Genomic DNA, 5,663 nt, shown 5'->3' with positions numbered 1-5,663 from the left:
CCACTCGTCGCGGATGTTATGTTTGAAGGTAGCGAGGGCCTCTGCATCCGGACAGTCGACGATTTGATTTTTCTTTGTTAAGAACCGTGTCCAGAATTGCCTGGCCGATTCGTCTGGCTGCTGGATTATGTGGCTTAGGTCATCTGCGTCCGGTGGTCGCACATACGTGCCCTGGAAGTTGTCGAGGAATGCGGCTTCCAGGTCTTCCCAGCATCCAATTGACTCTGCGGGCAGGCTGTTAAGCCAATGCCGAGCTGGTCCTTTAAGATTGAGCGGATATTTGATGGCGTGAAGATCGTCGCCGCGGGCCATATGTATATGGAGGAGATAATGCTCAATCCAAACCGCGGAGTCTGTTGTGCCATCGTAGGATTCGATGTTAATGGGTTTAAACCCTTCAGGGATTTGATGATCCATTACTTCGTCAGTGAAGCATAGTGGGTGTGCGGCGCCTCTGTATTGAGAAATATCGTAACGTAGCTCAAGAGAGCGTTGTCTGCTATGTTCGGCCCGGCAGGAGTAGTTGTATCCGGCGCGACGGTATTCGTCGTGTGTCTTGGGGCGCCCACGTGATCCATAGATAAATCTGGATTGTCTTGCCTTGTCCTCCAATATATCCCACAAGTCCGGCGCGTTCCCCCGTGGCTTCGTGCTTTTTGAGCGGTGCCGGGGTACGGTTTTGGTGGAGGGCTTACATGCCTCTCTGTTGCGGCCACGAGGTGGTCGGTCTTCCGTATTATGCGCTGGTGATGCAGGTTTGTATGCTTCCTCCTCTAGTCGGGGGAGCAACTGGCGTTTTGGGTAGCTTTTGGAGGGGCGTTCGAGTTCATACTCTTCGGCCGCGACGACCTCGGTCCATCTGTCGGCCAGCAGGTCTGGATCAGCTTGAAGCTGTTGCTGCTTTTTCTTTAGACTATTTGCCATGGCCATTAGCCTGCGTCTGAAACACTCTTGTTCGACGGGATCCTCAGGCACGACGAATTCGTCGTCGTCGAGGCTTGCCTCATCTCCGGAGGGAGGTATGTAATTATCATCCTCGACCTCTTCGTCTGCCGCCCTCTCGTGAGGGCTTGCTTCTGCCTCCTCCTGCGCTGAATCTTGCTGGAGGGGGTTATCTTCGGCACTTTCTGGGGTGTTATTATCTCCTGTCCCGGAATCTCCATTCTTGCTGTGGCGGGATTTAGAGCGGCGCCGCTGACGTCGGCGCTTGGGCTGTTTCTTTAAGGAATCGGCCTCCGCTGCTTCTTCGCCGTCCCCATCTTTTGGGGTGTCCACCATGTATATGTCGTATGACGAGGTGTTCTTCCAGTGTCCTGTAGGCACTGGTTCTTGATAGTCTCCGGCATCGTCGTCCATACCGTCGATGTCTTCGGAGTCGTAGTCGAGTACGTCAGTTAGATCGTCGACGGTTGCTACGAAGTGGGTGGTCGGTGGGTTCTGAATTTCTTCGTCGTCCGCGTCCCAACCATCCTGGTCGTAGTCCGGCCAGGGCTCTCCGGATAGAGAGAGATGCTTCAGCGAATTTAAGATGTCGCCGAAGGGTGAGTGCTGAAAGATGTCCGCGGCGGTGAATTCCATGATCGGCGCCCAATCGGATTCGACTGGCAGGGGCGCAGGAGGTTCGGAGTCTGGCAGGGAGTCCGGCACCTCGGAGTCATGAGCTTTATGCGGGACAAGGTCAGTGTTCGGCTCCATCGCCGTTGAAGTTGCAGCCCCCGAGGCGGTGTCCAGCCACCCGTCCTCGATCTGCGCGATCGGCTCCGGACTATGGGTCGGAGCGGATTCGTGTGCGGCCTCCAAGGTACTGTCCGGCGGCAGAGTTAGGTCGTGCCCATCGTGACAGTGCGGCACGCTCGGCTGTGGCTCGGATCCATCAAAGATCAAGTCCCCGCGGATATCGGCCGTGAAGTTTAGGCTTCCGAACCTGACCTGACGGCCAGGGGCATAGCTTTCGATCTGCTCCAGATGGCCAAGTGAGTTGGCCCGCAGTATGAAGCCGCCGAATACGACGATCTGTCCGGGGAGAAAAGTCTCTCCCAGGACTGCGTCGTTGTTGATTGAAGATGCCATCAAGCCTATCGGTGACGACACAGAGGAACTCTCAATGAAAGCACCAATGTCGGTGTCAAAACCTGCGGATCTCGGGTAGGGGGTCCCGAACTGTGCGTCTAGGCGGATGGTAACAGGAGACAAGGGACACGATGTTTTACCCAGGTTCGGGCCCTCTTGATGGAGGTAAAACCCTACGTCCTGCTTGATTGATATTGATATTGTGGATGTTTACAAGAGTGGATCTACCACGAGATCAAGGAGGCTAAACCCTAGAAGCTAGCCTATGGTATGATTGTAATGGTTGTTGTTGTGTCCTACCGACTAAAGCCATCCGGTTTATATAGACACCGGAGAGGGCTAGGGTTACATAGAGTCGGTTACAATGGTAGGAGATCTACATATCCGTATCGCCAAGCTTGCCTTCCACACCAAGGAAAGTCCCATCCGGACACGGGACGAAGTCTTCAATCTTGTATCTTCATAGTCTTGGAGTCCGGTCGATGATGATAGTCCGGCCGATGATAGTCCGGCCGATGATGGTAGTCCGGCTCTCCGGACACCCCCTAATCCAGGACTCCCTCAGTCATCAATGATCTTTTTGTGTAGAATCTAAATTGTCAATAGGAATCTTCCCCGATTTAAGAACCGGCGAAGACTCCTATTGCAGCCATAGATCCTACACATAGATTTCAATGAAGACCAAGTGATTGTGATGGTATGAGAAGCACCATATTTAAGGTGGTAAAAATTCTGTTCACGGAGCGAGGTGGGACAAAACTTTGGTCTAGGAGGGGGGCTGAATTTATCAGTAGCGCCGATTGGCAAAAAAGCGCTATTGATAAGATGCATAGTAGTAGCGCTCGCAAAAAGTGCTATTGAACAAGCGCTGATGGTGAGCTCCTGTGTACAAGCATTTCCCTAGTAGTGCATAATGGTGATAATTATGAATTTCCAGTAAAGAAAAACAAGAGAATATACTCGCAGGAGGAAGAATCATATATTAGGTAAAATTGTTGGATTACAATAGTGGATATTACACAAGGAAATCATCCAAATGGATATATAATCTAAATGTTTTCTTGACGACCTAACTTAAATTGAAAGCATCCATCAACATCCCTACAACTTAACTAAAACACAATCGGCGAACATCGTCCAAGAGGATCATCATCCCTACAACTTAATTAAAATCGAAACCATCCATCTTCATCATCATGAACAGGAACATCATCATCATCATCATTGTAGTATACATGCCACACACACCCATAGAACCATCCATTTATATTTTGAATCTACAAACAAAGAAACAAAATGAATAGTTAACACACAATGCATTGACATGATGCAAGTACTGATAGAGGCGGGATATTAGTCACTTATAAAGGATGACATGCAAAAACAAATCTGCATTACCAAGAGTTGTTGTTTTTGCGACTCTGTACCCAATCTTCAGTTTTCACAAGTGTCATATCAACATGCACTACCCAGAATTCATTAGTAATTTCAGCACCATCAAATTGAAATTTAGGATCACGACTTACAACTGTAGCAAGAGCTACGTCTCTGTCATGGTTATTTAGGCTCATTAAAAATACTTATTTCCTTCCTGTTAGAGAAAATCAAAGTTACCATTGGCAGAATCATGTCAAGCAAAATAATTAATAGAAACGTGACATATAATAGAAAAGGTTGAGAGGCCAAGACATGTCGTTTTTGCATCTTCTCCTCTACTATATGGTTATGAATACATTCTTCTACATGTTAATCTCATGATGTGCAACATCTATGAAATTCTATGAAGCCTTTCACTACAAACAAAGTAGTTTTGGTGATGAACGCTTAAAATAATTAAACATCATATGATACCTTCAGTTTAGAACCCAAAGATAGACATTTTTATTCGAGTAGCAGTATGGTATGATAAACTGCATAATTCTGAGGCACCTACTGGAAGATACTGAAGCTGTATGTTTGACCATTAAGCAAGTAACAAAATATTACTATATCAATACCTGGGACATATTAAGCCAAAAGATAAATTAAATTTACCAAATTAGTACAATAAAACATATTAGACAATAAAAAGAAGCTTTGAAGCACAAGATCCATCATAAATGAGGTACTCCTAGTACCGATCCAATGATTTTGCATGCAGTGCAGTGAGGACAGGAGGGCGGATCAACCATTAGTTTGTATTTACCACCAAGTCCTAATAAAATAGCTAGTATATATCCAGATCAAACTCTAACTAGCACATATGAGCAGATAAATCAAAGGTAGTGATACTACTAAGAAAAGGAGAAGACACGGCAGAGAAAACAAGACTGTAGTATGTTCGAACAAATAATTACGAGGTCTTGTTTGTAGACTACAAATACAAATGAGATAGAGATATGGTGATATATTTAACTGGAAGTTGCAGGCATCCAAAAAATAATATTGACTGTGGTCTAATAATTGAAGGACACTACAGATGAACCGTGCCTATTAAAATGATATAGAAACAATTGACATTATTTTTCTTTTTCTTTTTGCAATCCATCAGTACATGAACTCATGATGAATCAGAAACATAGAAGTATATATAAAGTGGCCATAGGCTACAAATTTACTTCTCTTCTCCCCATGGTGTGTATTATTCCTTGTAAAGAAGAATCACATCAAGAGAATAAAGGAGTGAGACTATGGATGTGGGCAAGCATAGTATAAAGAGGAAGCACGAACCACAAAAGAAGCATCTAGAATTTGACAAACCAGCAGACAGAACCGTGCATGTATATGTTGTTGATAATAGGAGAAGGGGACATCAATCAAATTCCAAAAGCCAAGTGAATAAATGAAAACACCCATGGTTTTGTATTCCTGGAACACAATCTAGTTCAGTTATCTTTAAAAAATACAGAAGTCAGATAAGTTGTAATAGGTGTGGATTTGGGTACAACAATTTCTTGTGATCCTCTAACATGCGCTGCAACTTCAACTTCTCCTTTTCACTTGCGCAGTTTCTCTTTGCATCAGCAATGGCCCGACCATGATCGTCAGCGGCCTCATCTGATGCCTCTTCTTCAACTTCTTCCCCCATTGTAGCACCATCGTATTCAGGGAATCCATGGCCATGATAGCTGTCATCATCCTCTTCTTCTTCATTCTCTTCCATTAGAACCCCTCTTACTCCGTGCTTGGTCCAACAGTTATAGACGGACATGAAACTGGACATAAACAGGTGAACGTGAATGGTTCTTGAGTTAGAGTAATTGTGATCATTCTTACAGACACCACATGGACAACACATAAAACCATCCGGTCGCTTGTTTGCCTCAGTGCAAGCAGAAAAGTGCGTACGCCATCAATAAACTGTGGAGAGCGTCGGTCACCATACATCCATTGCCGGCTCATCTTCATTACACAACACCGAAAAGACCAAATTAATACAAGTTCATACATAAAGTTCATACACACTTATTCTCATAAAACAACATACAAACTCTCTAGTTAAAGCATTTAAATGCAACAACAAATGCGATCAAGATCGCAACTAAGGTAACAATTGATCCAACAACATAGTGATACCAAGCCTCTTGATTAATGACATATGTTCTAATCTTTCT

The sequence above is a fragment of the Triticum aestivum genome, chromosome 7B, assembly GCF_018294505.1.
Source record: "Triticum aestivum cultivar Chinese Spring chromosome 7B, IWGSC CS RefSeq v2.1, whole genome shotgun sequence".
Taxonomy (NCBI): Eukaryota; Viridiplantae; Streptophyta; class Magnoliopsida; order Poales; family Poaceae; genus Triticum; species Triticum aestivum.
Note: the sequence above shows the minus strand (reverse complement) of the source record.